The sequence below is a fragment of the Protopterus annectens genome, chromosome 12.part0, assembly GCF_019279795.1.
Source record: "Protopterus annectens isolate FY-2018-M chromosome 12.part0, PAN1.0, whole genome shotgun sequence".
Classification (NCBI taxonomy): domain Eukaryota; kingdom Metazoa; phylum Chordata; order Ceratodontiformes; family Protopteridae; genus Protopterus; species Protopterus annectens.
Genome location: NC_056746.1, coordinates 1,161,635,209 through 1,161,658,886, shown reverse-complemented (window position 1 = coordinate 1,161,658,886; position 23,678 = coordinate 1,161,635,209). Strand labels below are relative to the sequence as shown.

General features: G+C 36.5%; 1 protein-coding gene across 3 annotated transcripts in view; it reads left to right on the top strand.

Annotated features, from left to right (window-relative positions):
* The first annotated feature begins 21,719 nt into the window (after positions 1-21,719).
* Positions 21,720-23,678, top strand: part of CHD6 (chromodomain helicase DNA binding protein 6) — a 2,211,516-nt gene continuing 2,209,557 nt past the window's right edge. For all 3 annotated transcript variants that reach the window (XM_044090190.1, XM_044090189.1, XM_044090188.1), the window contains exon 1: positions 21,720-22,164. The gene's annotated coding sequence lies outside the window, so the exon portion shown is untranslated. The remainder of the gene's footprint in view (positions 22,165-23,678) is intronic.

Here is a 23,678-nt window from a genome sequence, read left to right as displayed (position 1 = left end):
TGAAGCTACTCATACTCCCAGAATATATGCTTCCAAGAACCTTGTTTTGAATATTCACATTACCAACATATGCCTCTTGGCTGTGGGAATGTTTATTTCAAGTCTCATAGTGGTACAGAAATATTTGTGTAAACATTACAATGTAAAAATTCTAAATTTTCTTGATTTAGTTTACGTATCTAGGATTGAGACAGGTTTCCCTCCACTACTCATCTATAATATCTTTATTTAATAGTTCACTCCATGTTATTTTTATCTTTGCATTGTATTGTCTTCTCAAATCTAATATTGTCTTATATGCACTATTTTTCTCTTTTCTGGTCTGACATTTCTATTTTAGCCTCAGTTATAAAATATAATATTTGTAGTTTAATAAAATTATTTTCCAATATCTGTGTATTTTCCTTGAACTTTAATATTAGATATGTATGCACAAACTGATACGAGTTCAACAACCCAAAAATTTGTCAAACGGTATTCCATTTTATTACCTCATTTCCTTTTATCATCTGCTCCCAAAATCTCAGTGCTTTGTTTTTTCTTCTCTAAATGCTCATGACATTCTCTCCTGTGTCTTTCTTATTACTATATACAATATAATCCACTGGTGTTATTTATTTTTTCCAGGGTCTAACTTTCTACCTTTATGCAATAAGATTGTACAAAATGTTCTTTATATTTATTTCTTAGATCTGCCCAAATGCCCATGTGTAATTTGAGCACTGTGCCTATTGTGAGCTTCTGTTTTGGCATATGTACTTATCCTGAATCAAGTATATTAGGCAACGTTCCATGGTTTTATAGTATGCCACCAAATCTGGAAGCCACAAACCATTCCCTTCCTTAGTTGCACCTTTTTTTTACCCCAAAGAAACTCCATACTCCATAATTTTATTTTTTATATTCTTCAATATCTGGTCTTTTGATTCATACATGTAAGCCTAACCTACATAATGAACCAGTGAGACAAAAAACACCTTAATCACTTGTATCTTATTATCAATGTTCATAAATAGGTTCCAAACTTTTATCTTACTTATAATCTTTTGAATAGTTTCTTCCCACATTTCCTTAGCTGTTTGCTCAACATCTTTTTTCAATCATTCTGTCATGCCCCACAAAAAGGAGAAATGCTGCACCAAGTCATGTGTTGGGGCATAGTTCATTATGATAGCCTATGTTTTTGATCATTTTTTTACTTTATATCCTGCTATTCCATTAAAATGTTTCAAGGTATTAAATATAATTTATATCATGTTCTGGAATAATATATAATATTATACTGTTTCTCATTCTGATTCTCCATTTGTATCCTATTATGTTTAATTGTCTTTTGTCCTTGGCTAATGGTTCTAAATATAAATCAAACATCAAAGGTGAAAGTGGACAATCCTGCCTAGTTCCTCTTGTGAGCTAAACACTTTAGACAGCTTACTATCACACTTCACCCTAAGAAGAGCTCCTCTGTAGATATTAAATATAAATGTTGTCCAGATTCGTGGAAACTCAAGTGCCTCAAAACAATTTCTTCAAAAATTCCCACCTCACTCTTTCCAATGCTTTTTCTGCATTTAAGCCTATTAATATTTATATATTATTATTCCCCAATGCATATATTGAATCATAAGGATTATATTAATATTGTAAAATGTATGCATTCCTTATTATTGTCCACTGTATATTTCTGGATCATAAAGGTTCTATTAATATTGTCAAAGATTTGCCCATCTTCTATAAATCTACACTTATCTAGGTCTATTATTCTTGGCAATATCTTAGCCATTCTTTCTGCCAAAATTGTCATCACTTTATAATCATGATTCAGAATCAAAATAGGTCATATGACCCTGGACCAAGAGGATATAATTGATCAGTGTTTTCTGTTTGACCCCCATCAAAAGCTGAAGATAGGCCAATATAAATCACATCACAGTGTGCTTTTTTCATTTACAGCTGCTATTATATTATTATAGAACATCATATTACAGGTAATTATAGATCGATTTTCAACATGCATGCTGATTTAGTATTTCAAGTCCCAACCTTTCTGATTTTGACAATAGTTTATCTAAAATAATCTACTCCATTATTTTATCATAACATTAAAGTAGACATATGGGTCTACAAAAGAATAGTCTCATGGGTCTATATGATGCTGGGTTTGACCTATACCCCTTTTCCTTAAAGATGGGTTTAGCAAGTGCATATCTCCAATCTTGAGGAATCTCTCCATACTTAAATGACCTAATGAATAACAGATGTAATGCCTTTATAAGTTCATGATTAAGTATTATCACGTCATTATTACTAATTGTATCTCCTCTCTGTGATTTGCTGGGTCCAGTTTGTATACTACTTTTTCAACAAATGCCATTTAATTTCAGTATCTGAAGTTACCTGCATGTTACTAGTAGAAATTATCTCCCCATTTCTGAAGCCAAACTGTTTTGCATAAGATTTTGTAAATATATCTAGAATCTGTTGCATTTGAGAAAATATTTTAGAATCTTCACACACTTTACATGCTGTATGTCTTTATATCTACTACATATACATAAATATAAAATGGGGTTCCTATTATGCTCAGCATGTCTGTATACATTTTCTTTCATTTTTTTCCTGATCTTGTCTCACAATAAGTTTAATGTCTGTCCAATGTATTTATTTCATTTTTCATTTGTATGGTTTGACCTCATTTCCAGTTCTTATATTTTATCTCACATCTTAATTAAATATGTTGTTCTTATGGAAATATATCCTCCTGACCGCGTGTGCTTATATCATGTTAAACTATTTTTTTTCATTTCTTGCATTCAAACAATTTCTTTTTTATAAGTTGCCATAATCCTTCTGCCATCTTTCCATTGAATGCATCACTCCAGTTAGTTTTACTTATAGACTATAAAAAGAAACGAAATGGAGAGATGGCTAGTGGCCAATAAGTTAGGAAGTAGGTTTGGAGAAAGAGTCCATGGGGTTGATCATAATTCTTTAGATGAGATGTAACTGTGTGAGAAGATAGTTATTGTTTCTTAGTCCTGCAAGGCAGATATGGCTAGGTGATGCTGCTGTTGAGAAAGCATTTGCACTGACCTCCTCTGAACAGGTATTTATTGAAAAGGAGCCTGAATTCGGGGAAGGTGGAAATGGATTTAGTATTTATTGAGAAGGAGTTCCATATTTGCAGAGACATTATTCAGAAGCTATGAGCTGTGCTTTGCAGATTATTATGGGATGTGCTTATGGCAGTAATAGAGGAGAGACAGAGAAGTCTAAAATTACAGGGAGGTTTATTTTTCATGAGTCTGCTGGTGAAGAAAGGGGAAGAGTTTAAGTTAATCTATTTATAGATAAAAGGGGACATAAGCAGGGTGACTGATTTATAGGTAGCCATTTTGCTTTCGTTAGGGTAAAGCAAAGATACTCTATTGGTGGGATTAGAATAATACATCTACAGATACCATTGTTTGCGGTTTGCAAAGAAACTATGTTGTTTTTTCAAAGTTGTTGCCAAAATGGAAACTCTTATTCTAGTCAGTCAAGTAGTGCTCCTTTTCCTATAGCCATTCTTATGGGTTATAGGTTCATAGGTAAGTACTAGACTGGCTGTCCTTGTGGGCCATTTTAAACCTAGCCAATTCCCTTTTTATGCTCAAAATATCTTATCCCATTTGATTACAGATTGGCCTTACCCATCCCATGGCTCATAATTGTATGTTACCCCTAATGAGAATAACTGTGATCATACCATGGACAGTGTGATGGGACCAATAAATGGGATAAAGCATTTAGCAGCTGCCTCTGTACATTAATAGTACAGAAGGCATTCCTGGGGTAAATATTCTAGTTTCCTAGCCATAGATATAAGATGCACTTGAATTTGGACTGGGATTAATTTGGTTTTATGTCAATGGGAGTCTGCTCCAGAGCAGCAGTATCGTCTGCAAAATATACCTGTCCCTCCAAACTGTTCTGTTGATTTTGCAGAAGACGTTTGGATTCCTACACTATGTAATTATTCCATCAGGAGACAGCTACTGGGAAATTTTTACCTTCCAGGAAAGAAATTTGTTAATACTGATATTGCATTTTTTTTAAACAAGAAACATCTTTATTAAACCATCACTTATGACATAGGCAATCATATATTTATATAAATGAAAGCAAACCACACTGACATAATCCTAGTTGCAAGCATTTTACATCACAAACCATACTGACAAACTCCCAGTTGCAAACATTTTACATCACTTATAATCTACCCAATCATTTCCAGTCAAACATTACATAGCTGATATAAGTCCTGCCCTCTTTTAAGCCTCATTCCTCCCCTGCATGTATTGTTCCCACAATTCCCATTTTTCCTATATAGTTTGTACCTACCCTTTTCTAAATATCTCAGTTCCAGTTGTTTTATTTCTGTTACTATATTCACTACTTCTCGTATAGTTGGTTTAGATTTTGATTTCCATTTTTTAGCAACTGCTTTTTTGGCATCCATTGTAACTAGACACAGCAAGGCCTTACCATGTCTAGGCAATTCCAGTTTTGTATCATAACCCAGAAAAAACATCTCCCTCATCACACCAATCTGCCCACCCAGCATCTCTGACACTGCATCTGCCAACTTACTGCACTCCCAGAAAATATGTTCCCAGTTACCTCTTTTTCCCGATCTCACCCCCATCATTTGCTGTCTACCTGAGTAAAAATTCTCTGGAGTCTACTTAGGATATAAAAATATCTGTGTAAACATTTACAAGCAAAAATCCTAAATCTTCTAGATTTTGTTGCATACTTGGGAGACATTCTTATATCTTCCAATTATTTCTTTCTGAATTGCTTATCCAATCTCTCTTCCCAATCCTTTCTAACCTCCTCTGATTGATTCCTATAGATAGCATGCAATATATTTTACCAACAACTTTTTATTTGATTTTATAGCCAAAAAAGTTAAAATACAAATGAATAAAACACAACGAAAAATAAAAAAAATAAACTATATATAATCATCCATTACGAAATTCAGTACGAATTATACAAAAACATTATTTACCTAATAAATCTTGTAACTTCTGCCAAGCTAAATGCTTATGAGTTACATTAGAGGTTCTATTAAGAATAGTTTGCCTTTCTTTATCGCACACATTCTTAGCTAAACATATAAAATTGCTAAATAAAAGTATCTGTTCACTTTTCCAATTCATAGTAATCACTTACGGAAAACTCTACCAGTGCTGGTCTTTCGATTAGGAACCCCCTATTTCTTTCTCTTTGCCTATATTCTGATATCCGTTCTTGATAGGGAAAGCAATCTCTAACCTGCAGTCCAAATAAATACTTGGTGTCTTCCCATTCTATCATCTTTCCCTCTCCAGTTATTTGCTCCCTATGCCTTCGTTCCTTTGTTAGTTTTTTCCAGTGAATTCCAGCCCCCTCTTGCCTAATCTCTATATCCCTAATTGCAGTCATCCCTATCAGCAGAATCTCCTTTCTCCATTTCTGTGTTGGCTTAGTTCTTAGAATACTTTCCGCTACTTTATAAATATAACAATATGCATGATTATTGTTATTCTCCTTAAAGGCCTGCATCCAAAATCCCAGTCTCTCCTTGTTTCTCGAGCGTCCACCCTATTTCATCATCATCATCATCTGTTTCCACTATGAATTATAGTTTTCTGCTTGTGCTATGTGTAGAAGTCTTAATTGTGTAGCTCTGAAATACTCCTTCAAATCAGGTAAACCTTTTTCTACTGGAAGAATCAGCTTATCCCACTTGACCCTTGGTGTCTTCCCCTCCCAGATAAAGTCCTTCAGCTTTTTACTAATCGCTGTCCACAACTTTTCCTCTAGTTGACAACAATATGCCTGACCTGTGTATATAAGACTAATGGGACTAATAACATTTCAACTGCTTGTATCTTACTATCATATCCATATAAAAAACCTTCCATTTTCTTGTTTTTTGTATTAGCTTTTGTTTAGTCTCATCCCACATATCCTTACCTGCCACACCAGAATCATTTTAATCCATACTCCTAAATACTTCAGTTTATCATGTCCCCATATATGGATATTGCTGAACCAATTCATATGTGGGTACATAATTTACTGCTATTGCCTTTGTTTTAGCTTCATTAATTTTGTATCCCAAAAAGATTTGAAACTGTCTCAAAATGTTCCACAACACTGTAATGTCTATTTCTGGTTTTGTCAGCTATAAAACAATATCATCTGCAAATACAGCCAACTTTTCTTGACTACCATACCACTTATATCCTTGAATTTCTGAATCCCTTATTTTCTTTGCCAATGGTTCTAAATATAATGCAAATAAAGGGAAAAGAGGACACCCCTGCCTGGTTCCTCTGTTCAAGCAGAAATTATCAGAGAGGACCCCACCCACTTTAATTTTTGCCTCCGATCCCTCATATATCCTCCTAATCAACCTTAAAATTTTTTCAGGAAATGCAAATGTTGCCATTGCCCTGCTCATAAAGTCTCTTCTTACTCTGCCAAATGCTTTCTCTACATCAAGACCCACCAACAACAATGGTATTTTCTTACATTCTGCTTCCCTCTGGATCATCATCTAAACGTCCACTCCCTCCAAAATCTACTCCAACCTTATCATACCACCAGACCACTACACTCCAGCAACAAAAATCAATTACAAGTAAGTAGAACCAGGAACTCTGCTGGAGAAGTCTCTTCTCCTACTCCATAGCAAAATTATGGAATACCCTTCCTCACACTATAACTTCTGTGTCATCACGTACTAACTTCAAGGCTGCTCTAAATTCTCATCTAAAAGAGCACTGGGCATGCCCCTGTAACAAACCTCTCTAACATCTCTACCCCAACCTCTCTAATCCCTTTCTTCCACCTCTCTAACTACCTTGGATTGCAGCCAACTGCATTGCTTGGAAACCTATATCTCAGCTGTAATCTTAGCCACTGTTATTCAAGGGTAATAGCTGCTAGCTCAGCTATTAAAATACTTGCTAGTCTTTATGGCACCAGTGATATAAGTGTTGTACCATTTAACTAAATACTTAATTTCACTTTGAAATATAACTGTTTACTACTATTGTTAAACAAAACCTACCTATACTTTTTGTAACTTGTAATTAATTGTTGTTTTTAACTGTTGCTTTTATTGTGGAGCTTTTCTCCCTGGGCCTCCGCTGATAAAGGACCTGTGTCCAGTCGGATTTTCCCAGTCAACAAACAAATATAAATAAAATAAATAATAAAAATAATCATTACTGTTCTGTTAATGTTGCCAAATGTTTGCCTCCTCTCCACAAAACCACATTGATCCATATATATCAACTTTGGGATTACTTTTACCATTCTTTTAACCATTATAGACATGAACACTTTATAATCATGGTTTGGTATTGAAATGAGCCTGTATAAAGTTGGATCTGATGGATCTTTACCCTCTTTAGGTATTACATCTGCTTTCTTCTAGGATGTTGGTACTTCTCCTCCTCTTAGAATACTGCTAAACAAAATCTTCCAGATCTTTATCAGTTTTTTTTCTTGCCAAGCTTTCAAAGTTACACAGGAATACCTTCTATTCCTGGGGACTTTCCTGTAGATTGGTTATACATCACAATTCTTATCTCCTCTCCTCCTTTCCTGTTAGCAATTGAGCCTCATCTACCTCTAACCTTGGCATATTAAATTCTTCCATAAACATTTACATTTGTATATTTTCTTGATTTCCATATGTATCTGCTTTATACAGACTTTCATAAAATTTCCAAAATATTTGTAATACCTCTATAGGATCTCTTGTTACCTTCCTTGTTATATGCCCCCTAAACCTGGCTACAGCCATTTCTACTTTCTGTTGCCTGAGTCATTGTGCTAAAAGTTTTTGTGCTGTAGTATTATTATCAAAACACAGTTGCTTAACAGTAGTCTTTCTAAATTTGTGTATATTATTGAGGTAATCCCTTATTTTTTGCTTAGCATCCTACAGTTGATCCTCTTTTTGTTCTGTGAGATTCTCCCTATTCTGTAATACTTTAATATTTGCCAGTCCCTCTAAATAATTCTTGTTACTTCTTAACCAAAGCTCCCTTTCTTTAATTTCCACCCTATTTTTAAACTCCACCTTACCTTTATACCACACCCTAGCTATATTTTCAAAAGTAATTTCTATCCTCTTGAATAGCTCCTCAAATTCCTCTCTTTTTAACAGATAGATAGGAAAGCACCAGTGTCTCATTTTTATTTCATTACCCTGTGTTTTTTAGTTATTATTGGTGCATGATCTGAAATAGTTATTGCGTACATATCAAGACATTCAATTAAATGCACATGTTCATGTGAAATGTAAATTCTGTATAGCCTAGGGCAGTTTTCATATCTTAGGGAATAATATGTAAATCCACTCTGAACTCCTATTACTGAAGTCATAGTTTCCATGCCAAATATTTTCATAAATTTCTCCAAAAATCTACCCTCCTTTGTTATACTTTCCTTTCTGGGCCCCCCAGAAACATCTTCACTGCTGCAAATCAAATTCCAGTCCCCATCTATAAGTAATATTCTTTGCTGAAAATTGATTATTTCTCCTAGAATTTGCTTAAGCTCCATTATAGCAGGTTTAGGTGGAATATAAATACATGCCAATGTAATCCTCCTGCCTTGCCAGTAGCCCCATAGCACTACAAATCTGCCATTGTCTTTTTATCTTCTTATATCACTATTGGAGCTCATCTTGCAATTAATATAAATACTGCTGTTTTCCTTTGTCCCAGATATTCTGCTGAATGCCCATCCTGAAAACCTTTCTTTATCAAATTTACATGTTCAGTTCTTTCCAAGTGTGTCTCATGTAACATATCTATTTGCACTCTTCATTCTTTAATATAGTCCACTATTCTTTCTTTTTTGTATTTATCTTTGAAACCATTGACATTTAAAGACATTACAGAAAGCATCATTGTATTAAAAAGTTATTATTCCCACCTTTTATGTATAACACTTTTTTGTTAAATGTCGAGTTCCAGCTTTTGTGTTACATGCATACAGTGTTTGGCAGGTTGAACTTCTATATAGTTGTTTCTTGTCATATCTGTTTGAGCCTATGTCAAAGCTTACAAAATATTTTGTTTTATTGAAAGCCCTCAAAAAACAAACAGACAAACCCCCAATACCCCCTAAAATGTATTAATTTAATACTAACACATAAAATTATGTATAACTTCAAATACTGACATTTTACCCTCCTAAAATGAACAAATATCCCAAACTGACAGAAACTCTCACAAACTTGAGTTAACCTAAAAGAAAGGTTATCCATGCTATGATGCACAGTGCACCCTGTGCTTCTAAGTGCTAACTGGTTTTGTCTGACCTTTATAGCTCTCTAAGCTGGGAAGACTCCTGAATACTTTAAGAGAGCATTGTCTCCTAGTCAGTATCTCTTTTCTTTCTTTTTTCTCTAGCCAATCATTCTCCACCAGACTGTAACCAGTTTCTTTTTATCAGATTGTCTCCATGGAGACATGAGAACCAGACAGGCAATTTCTCTTTATCTGATTGTTTCCATGGAGACATGAAGGCCAGATACAGAACTGCTACTAAGCATACATTCATTTGCTTGACAAAAAAGCCTCATAATATTCAATATTCTTTTCATTTACTTGCTTTCTCTTAAAACATGTTACTAATCAGTCTAAGGACCTTATTCCAGTCATTCCACCATGCAGGAATGAGAAAAAGCACATTATTTTTTTTTGTCATGCTCTTTTAACAAGGCTTTTTTTTATTACATTGCAGTACCTACATTTCTTAAAAGTGAACAAGAAGAAAGACAGAAGGGAGAAAGAAAGGAAAAAACAATAGCACCTATTTACAATCCTGTTACATTTAAAAATAACTGAGAAAACGTTACTTCATAGCATGCAAAGAAAACCACACACCATAAAAATAGTACTATCAAGAAAAAATGTTTTTTTTTTTTTACTTACAGTTAACTTTCTCCCCTCTCTTCCCCTCCCCAAAGCATTTTTCCTGAACCTTAATGACACGAAGTAGGGAATATACTTTAGAGTCCCCCACAAGTCCAAGAAATTCTGAAAAAGTCCAATATTTCCAGATTTTCTTGTTCTGTCATATTTCACAAATATAATTATTGCATTATAATCCCACATTAAGTTACTGGTTTTATTACTGTTCACCTCTGTTTCCCAAATACTGTCTCTGCTTCATTTCCAACATACTCTGGATTCTTCTAGTCAACTCTCATGCATCCTTCCTTCTCTCCAACTTTTTCCATTGAAACAGTGGAAAAGATTTCACAGGTACAGTCTCTCTGTGGTCTTTATTACCAGAAGAACAAGAAGCAGAATCTGCTTCTGTTTCACAGCTCATTTTAAGTTGGACAAACTTTTGTATTTCCTCCTTAGCATGTACTTCATCAAAAAATGATTTTGTCACTCCAGGGAAGAATACCTTGAAGACAGCTGGGTACAGCAGTTTGAACATCACACCCACATCTCGGCATTCTTTGAAGAGAGGAATGAATTTACTCCTCTTCTTCCTGGTGTACAATGAGTAATCATTCTCCACAAACACTCTGCTGTCTCCCACTTTTAGTATTTTGTCCTTCTGCCACAGTTTTGTCAGAATCAACTCCTTCTTCTGGTAGGATTGCATCTTTACTATTAAAGGTCTAGGTTGCTTTCTCAAAGCCAGATTTTGAGCATAGACATGATGTGCCCTTTCAACTCAACTCCTGCTGTGGAATACCAGTCTATTTGCTTATTTGTGCTTTCATAAAATTAATGCAGTCTGCTCCTTCAAGCTTCTCTGGTATAGCTGAAAATCCCTCTGTTTTTTTTTTCCTAAGTGCTCTGTCTTCTAATAGTATTATCTTTTGAAACATCTCTTCCTGAGCAGTCTCATATTCAACCAGCCTTTTCTTCATTTGAACCTCTGATTTTTGTAGCTTTATCACCTCATTTGAATATCTGTTTAAAGCTTCTTCCATTTTTTTCCAGCCTTTTGTTGTTTGTGATAATATACTCCATCAGTTTTTCATTTATTTTAACTAGGTCTATGTGTGGTTGTCTTATTATCTTCCTATAGGTTACTGGAAGTCATGTCTGGAGATTGCATTGCTTTTTGATGAACAGCTGCAGAACTTTCTCCTATCAGTGTTTCTCCCTCACTTTTTGTAGCTGATTTTTTCCAGGTGATCTCTATTTCTTTTTTTCCTGGCATCCAGAAAGTACACTTACTAGCCAGTTACCAAAATTTACCCATAAACACAAAAGTCTACTGGCCTTCTCTGTTGGTTTCTGTTTTCACACTGGGAGAGGTAGAGTTAAGCTGTTACTCTATGTGCAGCCATCTTGAAAGTGGTATATGCAGTTTTGATGTGATATTTTTCTGATCTAGCCATACACCTAGGTACCAAAAGCATGGGACAGTTTTCATTTGCTTATTGCTATTACAGAAGATGTGCTAAGTTGGACGGACTGTTATTAATACTTTGTGCATACCAAAAATTATGGATTGAGTCTTTTTATGACTTAAGATGAATTTATGAATCATTCTTCTTCTTCTTTCGGCTTTTCCCGGTTAGGGGTCACCACAGCGGATCACCTGTCCGCTCATGATTGGCAGTGGAGTTCTACAGTGTCGAGTTTCCAGCCCGGTGCCCAGCCTTCCACAGAAGGCACACACACACACACACACACACACACACACACACACACACACACACACGCACACACGCACACACGCACACACACACGCACACACACACACTCACACCTAGGGCCAATTTAGAGTGTCCAATCCACCTACAACATGTATTTGGGATGTGAGAGGAAACCGGAGCACCCTGAGGAAACCCACGAGACCACAGGGAGGACATGCAGACTCCACACAGAAGGCACCCCAGCTGAGGATCGAACCGGAGAACCTCTTGCTGTGAGGTGGCAATGCTAACCACTGCACCACCGTGGCTGCCCGAGTTTATGAATCATTAACTACTTAACTACTTAAATAGTAAGCTGATATATTGAATTAAATATTTTATGGTGGAGTGTGAGGAATGAACTCTGTAAATTGCCTTATAATCTGCATATAAAATAATGGGCACTTGTGAAAGGGTAAAAGACTTGAGAGCTAATTCTTGTGCTGAAGAGGGTACTGAGCAGAAGTGAGAGGTCTACTAGGTTTAGAGCCTTTGTTAGATCTGTAAAGACTGCACTGCACTACTCCAATAATGAGACCTTTGTTTATTTGTGAAAGGTAGGTCATTCAGGTAGGTCATCATTGTGCTTCAACATGTCCAGAATCCAGAATCCGTGTTGGTGTGGAGATAGGATTTTTATATATGTGGATGTATTCAGATAGCTGAATGAGCAGACGTTTAAAATATTTTGTTTAATGCCAAAAAGAATGGAAACTTGTCTGAATTTATTTGCACCACTGACTGGTCTGGAGAGGTTGGGGATTGTTTTTTGTTTTTAACAGTTAGTTTCCATTCAGCTTGCGTAGTGTTTCCAGAAGGCACAGTTTGTATAGATAGCAGAATGGGAGCTGAATATGATCTTTACATACTGTAATGACCCATGGTTGTAATCTATCAGCTCTTGCTGGGGCATCGATTAAAACTTCTTTTTTTCTTTATTATATCTTTTTTATAGCCTTGAAGTAGAATGGGGGTATAGTAGATGATCAGGATTATTTAAGCATGAGTGACTAGTACTTGTGAGTGTTAATAGAAGTGTATAGAATTTATTTTTTGGAAGTCCTTTGTGTAGACGATGTCTGAAGAAGTTATCATAGTGTCATCCTTTAGGAGTTCTTTAGAGGCTGTCCATCCATATATACTGTTTACTTGCTTCCAGAAGTTTTTGGTTGGACTTTTGGGATGCCTGAAGTAAGTTAGCCTTCTGTTACTTAGTAGCTTTTGTTACTAGGTTTCTTAGTAAGATGAGCCTTTCTCTGGATTTTGTAGAAGGGAAGACCTCCACTAACACTGTGCTTGGTCTCAGCTTAAATAGGGCTTTACATTCTTTGATGTGTCAGTGATTGCTACTTTATGGAGTCTGAAGACTTGTGGAAAATATTTTGTAGATAGGTTAAGGTGTTTTGAAGTGTAGTAGCTATCTGGGTAGAGGCTTCTACTGAGTGGCATTTGAAAGCTCTTCATTCACGGCTGAGAGGTTCCTTCGAGTTTTGGAGTAGAAGTTAAAATTGAAGTTTTGTGTTGGCTTCAAGACATTGAGTAATGGGCACTAATGGATTGGGGGTACAGAGGGAAAACATTTTGTTTGGAATTCTTGTGATCACCAGCTGAATGAAGGAATGGCTTCCTCCTTTGTAACTGGGTTGGTAGCTTCCCAAAATTCTAGGTATCAGTATATGTGGGGTTAAGGAGATTTATTTTGAAGTCCCTGGGAATAAACTGTCTTTGAATGATTTCCACTGTCATAATATTTCATTTATAAGTTTTTTAAATGTGTTTTAGTTAGAAGGAGGTATGAGGTAAGTTACAACTATAGTGAGGTTTTTGTACTTATTAAGTGAGAAATTGACCTTTTATGATTTCAGAGACTGCATTATTGCCTTTATAGTCCTTTAACTCTGTTACCTGTAGTTCATTGAAAAAGTGTGTTTTATTAAAAACTAAGTACATTAAAATGGTGTTTTACTGAACTAAGTTGGAATAACTTTCTGAATATGTTAAATATGTTTTGTGTGTGTGTGTATGTTTTAAGTTCTTAAAAAACCAAATGAGGAAACCAGCAGACTCTGGCAGATAAACAATATTTAATATATGTCGCTAAAAACCATATATAAAGATACAGGAGAACAAACTGGTTTTGGCTTGACAAATCACATAGCCTTCATCAGTGTAAAGAACTTGTGTTCAGCAAACTCCTTACACAGTCAATACTATTAACATGTGACTGATTAGAGGTGCTCATTTAGTCCAGGAGCAAACAAACTCCCCCAGCTTAACAATCCATTTTTTCTCTCACAGCTCAAGGATAGGAAGAAAAAATAAATTCTTCATGACCTGGCTGATTATGACAGGGGGAGGCCTTTACCAAAGAAAAGGATAAACATGCTCGATTTTCACAACCCCATAGGAATGTCTTTAAGAGAAAACATCCCAGATCCATACTCAAGAAGATCTCAACGTCTAGTTATGACACTTCTGGGGAGGACTCATCTTCGGCTTTTGAGCCGGAGCTATCTTGTTCCACAGGCTCTCCAGTATTGAAGAGAAGCAATTCCAGTGGCCTTTTAGATCTGCACAAAGGCGGGGGGATAGGAAACATAGATCAGGTAGACAATATGAAGGGTCTGCTAAAGATGTTTATACGAAAACAATAAATCAAAATGTCTTGAACATATCATCTTGTTCTCTTTCACCCATGGAGATTGGTATTTTGAATAAAGTAATGTCTTTTATACCTGTTTTTTTTGTGTCCGAGGACAGTTTTGTGAATGATGTTATAGCATTTTGCAGAAATCTTAACTTAAAGTTATTTTTTCAGGGAAGAGATTATTTTGCTTTTCAAGAAGAATTCAGATATCATAGGTCTACATTTATGCCACCGATGCACCATAATGTCCTCATGTTTCAAAATTCTATCCTGAAGGACTTGTATATTCACTCCAGGGAGACTAGGGCTAGATCCAGTAATATTTCTAAGACCGATATGGAAGCAATCTCCAAACTAGCTAACAATCATCAACTGGTAATACTGATGGCTGATAAGGGAGGGGCGGTGGTTGTCCAAGACTGGACACAATATAATATCGAAGCGCTCAGGCAGCTTTCTGATTGGCGATATTATTTACACAACACACAATCCAACCCCCCCTTTTCAAAAAACTGATTGATGAATTCCTATCCCTAGCTAAGGAGGAAGGCATTATTACAGACACCATTATGCATCAACTTATGTTATCTGACCCTTGTCACCAATATATCTACTTTCTTCCCAAGATTCACAAGGACCATGTAAATCCTCCTGGTAGACCCATTGTTTCTGGGAGGGCTCTTTAACAGAACTGTTGTCCCAATTTCTAACTAAACATCAACAACTGAGTGGATGTTCCTATTGGAACTGTGTGGCTCGTTACAACAGCACAGTTATATTTGTTGTGACTTTATGGACGTCTGTTACATTTTTGCACTTGATGGTTTGAATAATTTACGTCACACAAGTTTAAATTCAGCTCCGGGGGCTTTATTTGAGTGTAATCACCATCGCCTTTCACATTCAATTTGGCTCATAACAGTACTTTTGGTTTTGAGTGTGTGGATGGTGTATGTTACTAGCAAATAATAACTTTTTTCTTTTGATGGACTGGTGATATTTTGCTGTTTTGGTACAACAACTGAGTTGATATTCCTATTGGAACTGTGTGGATCATCATAATAGCACAAGTTTAATTCCTGCAATTTTATGGACGTTAATTACTTTTTTGGATATGGCTGTTTGTGTATCTTATATTATATAAGCTCAAATTCAGCTTCGGAGGGCTTTATTTGAATATAATTAGCAATGCATTTTGTACTCGACTTGGTTCATAATAATACTTTTGTTTTGAGTGTGTGGATGATGTATATTATTACCAATCAATGACCTTAGGGCATGATAAAAGCTTTTCATTTATATTTGGTAATATACATATTTTGTTAACTGGCATATAACAATTGATGTTCCGGTTGTCCCTCATCAAACGGAGTGTACATTTTTATTAGAACTGTATAGCTCATCGGTCATGATAGGACAACTTTAAATTTTGGAAATTAGGGGACGGGAGATACATCTTTTGTTTATGAATATTTTACTTTTGTGTGTTCCCTTTGATTCCATTCAGAGTGCAAGTAATGCTGCATTTTATATCTGACTTGGCTAAACATATTAGGTTCTCTTTTTGGTTCATTTGGTGTATTATATCACTATATAAGCAGCCTTGTTATTGATACAGTTTTCCCACCATTTAATTTAATATGTATATTCTTTTGATCAACCATACCACAGCTTTTTTGTTAAGCAGTTTTTACTGATGCAGGCTATGCAAAAGACTGCTGATTCAATAGTTTTTGCTTGAGTATCTAGTGGGTATTTTGATTTTTATCAATAACTGGGGCTGTGGTACTTTTCCTATATGTGTCGGATCTCAGATAAGTAATATTTGACATACATATGGATCCAGCACTATTTAATTTGATTATGCTTCTTACAGGGGCTGATATTGTCTTTATGGTGATTGTATTTTGATCTGGATAAGCTTTTCATTGGGACTCAGCACTGCAGATCTTATAGGGGTTATTGATATCATATTTTTAAAATATTTACAACATTTGTACAATTGAATGGACTCAGCACTGTAGAATCCATTGTGGTTCTTCTTTTTTACAGGGGCTGATATTGTCCATCATGGTTATATAATTTTTTTGTTTTGCTCTTAATACCGGTTTTGAACCAACCCCATAATATGTTCTAATAGTGGCTGACTTTGTCCCAAATATTGTTTGTTGTGATCCGGCCATTTGTAATATATTGCATGCCCCTAGTTGGTTCTCTACACATATTCTGTGCATGCTTTTTGTAAAGTTTTGGTGGTTTGGGGACGTATATTGAATACAGCTGAATGGATACATCATTCCTGTTAATATTATGATTGCGGTTTGTCACCCTCACCAAATTAATATTTGATCTATCAGTATTGTTGCATTGACTGATACACCACTACTATATCAGGATAATTGCACATTACATTTTTATTGCTTTGTAGATTTTGCTTGTCTAAGAAGTGCTGGTTGTGTTTCTCAATGGATATATCCAACATATTGCGAGGGTTTCCTCCGATCATGATGACCTAGCCGTTTTTGGCCTGAGTTCAAATAATCAATCTGGGAATGATACCATGTCATTACCGAAGGATGATAGTTGTGAATCACGATTCTCTAAGCTTAACAAGAGTATGAGGTCACGTCGTAGTAATGTTTGGCATCTTAAGCTGTTCAAAGCATATATCATGAAGGGCATCATGCCCATGGGGCTTAAGAGTCCATATACAGCCCTTAGTCAATAATTTGGATGAGACCCTTATGAAACAATGGATGGAGGCCCAACATAAGGCATCCATGAATTTTGTTGAAATTCTTGCTGGACACTGCGAAAGAACAATTGATAGCGATATAGAGAATATTACCAAGATGTGTAAGAATGTCAGGGTTTTTGAGGCCCAGTCAATATATAATTTGTGCCTCAAGAAACTTAGTCAGGATTTGTTGAATCTTGAGGAACAGCTCAAGGATAGGAAGAAAAAGAAATTCTTCGTGACCTGGCTGATTATGACAGGGGGGACCTTTTTACCAAAGAAAAGGATAAACATGTACAATTTTCACAACCCCATAGGAATGTCTTTAAGAGAAAACGTCCCAGATCCATACTCAAGAAGGCCTCAACATCTAGTTATGACACTTCTGGGGAGGACTCATCTTTGGCTTTTGAGCCGGAGCTATCTTGTTCCACAGGCTCTCCAGTATAGAAGAGAAGCAATTCCAGTGGCCCTTTAAATCTGCACAAAGGCAGAGGGGTAGGAAACATAGATCAGGTAGATAATATGGAGGGTCTGCTAAAGATGTTTGTACGGAAACAATAAATCAAAATGTCTTGAACATATCATCTTGTTCTCTTTCACCCAAGGAGATTGGTATTTTGAATAAAGGAATGTCTTTTACACCTGCTTTTTTTGTGTCCGAGGACAGTTTTGTGAATGATGTTATAGCATTTTCTAGAAATCTTAACTTAAAGTTATTTTTTCAGGGAAGAGATTCTTTTGATTTTTGGGAAGAATTCAGATATCATAGGTCTACATTTATGCCACCAATGCACCATAATGTCCTCATGTTTCAAAATTCTATCCTCAAGGACTTGCATTTTCACTCCAGGGAGACTAAGGCTAGAACCAGTAATATTTCTAAGACCGATATGGAAGCAATCTCCAAACTAGCTAACAATCAACTGGTCATACTGATGGCTGATAAGGGAGGGGCGGTGGTTGTCCAAGACTGGACACAATATAATATCGAAGCACTCAGGCAGCCTTCTGATGGGTGATATTATTTACACTTAACACTTAAGCCGACCCCTCTTTTCAAAAAACAGTTTGATGAATTCCTATCCCTAACTAAGGAGGAGGGCATTATTACGGACACCATTATGCATCAACTTATGTTATCTTACCCTTCTAACCAATATATCTACTTTCTTCCCAAGATTCACAAGGACTATGTAAATCGTCCTGGTAGACCCATTGTTTCTGGGAGGGGCTCTTTAACAGAACTATAGTCCCAATTTCTAACTAAATATCTTCAACCATTACTCAAATGGGTAAGGGCCAGATTATGGGACACTACAGAATTTCTTCTGATCATCTCTGAAATGCAGCTTGAGCCGGGTTGATTACTTTGTACTTTGGATGTTACAGCATTGTATACCAACATCCCCCCCATTGGGCTGGGATTGATGCCTTGGAATATTGGATGTACAAATCTGAGTTATACCAACCCAGCTTCAATAAATTCCTTATTTGTCTTGCTGAGCATATTCTTACTAAAAATATTTTTTTCTATCATGACAAATGTTACCTCCAGATCCAAGGTACGGCTATGGGGGCTTCAATATACCCCAATTTATGCCGATTTATTTATGGCTTATATCGAGGAGCAAATAATTTACGATAGCTCACATAATCTGTTTCTTGAGGAAATTGATATCTGGAAAAGATATTTGGATGATTGCTGGATGGTATGGAGATTGGACGTGGATTATTTGCAGTACTTCGTCAGCTACCTCAATCAGAAACAAATGGAGGATACACTTTATGGTAAACTATGACATGGATCGGATCACTTTCCTGGATATCTCGGTGACCAGGGGTCATGATAACACTTTAACATCTGAGGTTTACCTGAAGTTCCCGGAATACAACTCCCTTCTCCATGCCACCAGCTATCATCCCCCACATATTAGCAAAAACATTCTGAAGTCTCAATTTATGAGACTCAAACGTATATGCTAGGACAATAGTAGCTATCTGCATTTCAGAGATGACCTTACTATTAGACTCAAGAACAGAGGGTATAAGGCTGGATATGTTACCCAGGCCAGGAACAGGGTGGACAATATTGATAGAGACAGCCTTCTTCAGTACAAAGATAAGACAGGTAATGGAAAATCTACCATACGTTTTGTTACAACATATGGTAAAGATACTGGAGCACTTATGGATATTGTCCAGCACCACTGGAACATCCTGTTGGCAGATAATAAACTCTCTGAATTCTTGGAAAATAGATCCCACTTCTCTTTTAGGAAGGGCAAAAATTTGGGCTCCTACTTCAATCATTATAAACATGGGACTTACCATAGGAAGGAATTTGCTCAAACTACACTTTTGGGGGATCAAGTTGTTGGTTGTTTCCCTTGCGGCCATTGCACTTACTGTTCTAGAGTTATGAAGACCAAGTCCTTTAGCAGTAAAAATACCAGTCAGGTTTATAACATTTTATTTTTTGCTAATTGCCAAACAGATTAGATGATATATCTGGCCTCTTGCAATTGTTCAGCTTTCTACATTGGTCAGACCTCACGACCTGTCAAATTCTGAATTTCTGAGCACTTTTGTGACATTAAACATCAAAAATGGCCAATGCTTTATACAAACATACCACAATACATAAAAATGCTTTTTTAGCTTTACCATCATTGATCGAATTTTGGGTATGAGATCCAGTAAAACAGGTTGGCATCAAATACTTAATAGAAAAGAGAAAAAAATGGATTGTTAAGCTGGGGGGTTTGTATGCTCCTGGACTAAACAAGCACCTCTAATCAGTCACACGTTTATAGGACTGACTATATAAGCACTTTGCTGAACACAAGTTCTTTACACTGATGAAGGCTATGTGATTTGTCAAGCCAAAACCGGCTTGTTCTCCTGTATCTTTAAATATGCTTTTTAGCAACATATATTAAATATTGTTTATCTGCCACAGTCTGCTGGTTTCCTCATTTGTTTTTTTGGAACATATTTTCTTTGAAACCTTGCAGTTGCCGTACCTGCAGAGATTGTGCTTGAACTGTTTTTTTAAGTTCTTATCATGTATTTCAATTCTCTGCACATCACACTGGAAAGACTGTGTAATAGCTTTATAGTATTTTTTTTCTTTGTAATTTCCTGCACAGAATTAGGAATCTATTATACAATTCTGACGTCTTTGCCTGTTCTTCTATATGTATGTATAAAAGTTGCTGGTGTAATTCTACTATGACCTAAAAAAGTATCTTACCAACAATGTGGTATTGCTGTTGAGTAATGTATGGACAGGTAAAGTCTACTTAATTTTTTTTCTTTCTCATGACTTGTGATCATGAAATGTGGTAAAAATTGGAACTTCCAGGTCTTCTAATTTTAGCAATTAAGTATCCAGAGTCTGTGAAACTGGTTTGCTATGCAGCTCTGGCCCTCTTTTAAAAAAATTCCACTATTGCAGTTAATATCACATTCCACTGAATGAATTTTGGGCGAAAGTCACCCTAGTCCAATGGTAACCCCCTTTCCATAATTAACATATTTACTTTACTACAACCTCAGACAGATTACATTAACACACAGGTAATGTTCTTTCACAAAGAAGACACTGGCTACCATTCTCCATTGGTGAAATGACTCCTGACTGAAAATTATTTGTAAAGGTCGCCCTATGTGTTGGTACTTCATATTCAAAATTCCGATGAACTAATGAAGTTCTAAAGAATGAGAGCCCAGGTAGGACTCATCTGTGAGTAGAAGATGGGATGCACAAACATAAAATAAGATATGGTGCTAATCCACTTATTAAACAGGGACACAAATCATTAAGGGTAGGGAAAATAATACTATAATACTATCTCCCACTGTACCATTTTTTTCTACAGCATTACTCCTAAGAGTTAACATTAAAAAGCTTTGCCAATGCCAGCCCGTGACCTAGTTTGTCACTGCATTATACAAAGTAATGCATAACACTGCAGACTCTTAGCATCAGAGGCAGCCATATACAGCAGCCCGTGTTTACTGCTACATAACTGGGGGCAACAACTAGTGCCACGTGTACAGAAGTTACGCACATTGATCCAAATGGGGCAATTTGTGCATACGTTTTCACAATCTGGATACATTATCAGACAGGCTGATACCAGGGTGCAGACTGCGTGGGAAACAGTTCATCCAGTATCCACTAGACACACCTGGACAGTGTTTAAATTGACCAGACGCAATCATCATATAGCGAATAACGGTATATTAGCCAATACTGCGTCTTTAGTTAGAAAGACCGCAGACGCATACACCCGGACACACACCTAAAACAGACTATGAAAAGGCCTTCAGCTGTCAGTACGGTCGGACCTCAGGGATGTGCGGTGCCGGAGGACGAGTCTCTATGGGAAACTTGACTCCATGCAAGTCAAACATACGGAACAACTAAGCAACCTACCCCGCCCCCTCCTTCAACTGAATGCACAGCTAAAAAAATCTCCTTCAGACATTAGTGTTTAGTGCAGGAAATCTAACATCCGGGAAATAAAAGCAGGCCAAGAGTAGGAATGCGAACGTTAGCTCTGTTTTTGTCATACTTAAATACTTTGCTTAATTAGCAAGTAAAAGCCATCCAGGTACGAGGATGAAAATCGAGATGAAACGCAGAAACCTGTTCCTATAAAAAGAAAACTGCGAATATATGCATATCTCAAAACCTGTTGAAATAATAATAAATAAACTAGCGAAATAAAGGTATTTATGGGAGTTTTTCGGGAATACTTGCAGTTCAAGTAGCCAATCATAACCTAGCTCACATCAATGCAAATCGGAGCACAATGAAGCGACCAATGAGCACGGCTCACACAAACTTGAAACGGGCTTCTGTTGTTTGACAGACAGTAGTCCAATCGCATTCCGGCCCGGTCAGTCTGTGACAGCTAGGTACCAATGTGATAGGTAGAGAGGAGTGCCAAGACAAGGTTAGGATGTGCGTGCAGGGTGTCTGAGCTAAACTTCACCAAATAATAGCTGTTTGTATTTTGGCTGCTGCAGTAGCCATTTTAGGTAAGTACTTGTCTTAAGTTTTATTTGTGCATTTTTTTATTGTGGGTTTCTATGTTCAATTTACTCTGGAGTCTCTCCTGTCCTCCCTGTGCATCCCTATGAATGAACTCTGGTTTCCTTTTGCTGCACAGAGATGGTGAAAATTGAAGTCTGCTCCAGCACGAATTTTTAATGCATCTTTTCCTAGAGACTGTCATGGCGTTTTTTTCTGTCCTTGGATTAAACCATGTGTATTGATTACAGCAGATCGGTAGTGCAGATGACTGGTGGCTGCAAACTGGTTACTAGGGTGATGTAGGGTGACTATAGTGCCCCTGTGTGAGGAGTTTTGAGAAGGGGGGTTAACACGTGTGGGTTATTACTGGATTTAACATTAGTGGAGTGATGTTCTACAAGACAAGTGTTACAAAATATGACATACGGCGAAAAGGTAGTGTCGCAAAGCTTAGATCGCTTTTAGTATGGATAGAAATTTGTTATAGAGATGTGTATAGTGTGAACCTGCCTTGCTGTTGAAGAAATTGAAAATGTTGTTTCTTTTAGTTGTGCATTATGGGGGTCTGGCATGGGTGCTAAGAGGTTTGTGTACCGAACAGATGATTCACAGTGGAACGTTTCCCACTGTTTGGCAGTCCTCGTTTTACTCTGGTTGTTTTTGATATGCATGGGTGGGTATTCTCTGCCTGAAAACAAGTATCTATGCCAGCTTAAAGCTGGGTAGCGGTAATTTTCTGTGGTAGAGAGGCACTGCATCAGATTTTGGCATAAGTAGATGTTCCCTTGTGGACTTTTCAGGTGTTTGAGCCGAGTGCCCAAAGTGAGCTGTCTTTTGCAAAAACCCGATCGAGTAGAAATGATCACTTGTAATTGCTGTACAGTCATTACCTTTCTACCTGAGTTTTTTTCCTACCTATCCTTACCTTGATCCTGATGATGCCTGATCAGGATTCAGAACTTATTGTCTATCACCATAAATATAGCTGTGTTTAGTTGTGTGTTTTGATATTTTAGGAATCTAACATTTTTATCAAAGAACAGTTATTCTAAAGTTGAATTACAATTTGGAAAACGTTTTCAATACTTACGGTCCTTTGGTAATTATTGGTATTATCAAAGAACAGTTATTCTAAAGTTGAATTACAATTTGGAAAACGTTTTCAATACTTACGGTCCTTTGGTAATTATTGGTATGTGACATTTGTAGTTTTTAAGGGGTCGTACTGAATTTTTCACGTTTTCTCCTTACCTTGGACCTTTAAAACTAATGGCAAGTCTCTTTCTGTAGTTTAAAACTGAAACTTTGAATATATGGCTTATGAATCAAGATTTTTTTTTTAATAATGGTAGCTGAAATATGTTTGACATTAGTCTTATGTAAAGAAAATGTTGTTGGGAGTACTTTTTTGAGTACCTGTTAAACAGGGAAGTTTGTCAGAAAGTTCTTAACATAGCAGAGCCTAACTTTCATTAAGCAAAGGGTGACACTTTTGAAATGCTGTTCTTTAGACTTGGTG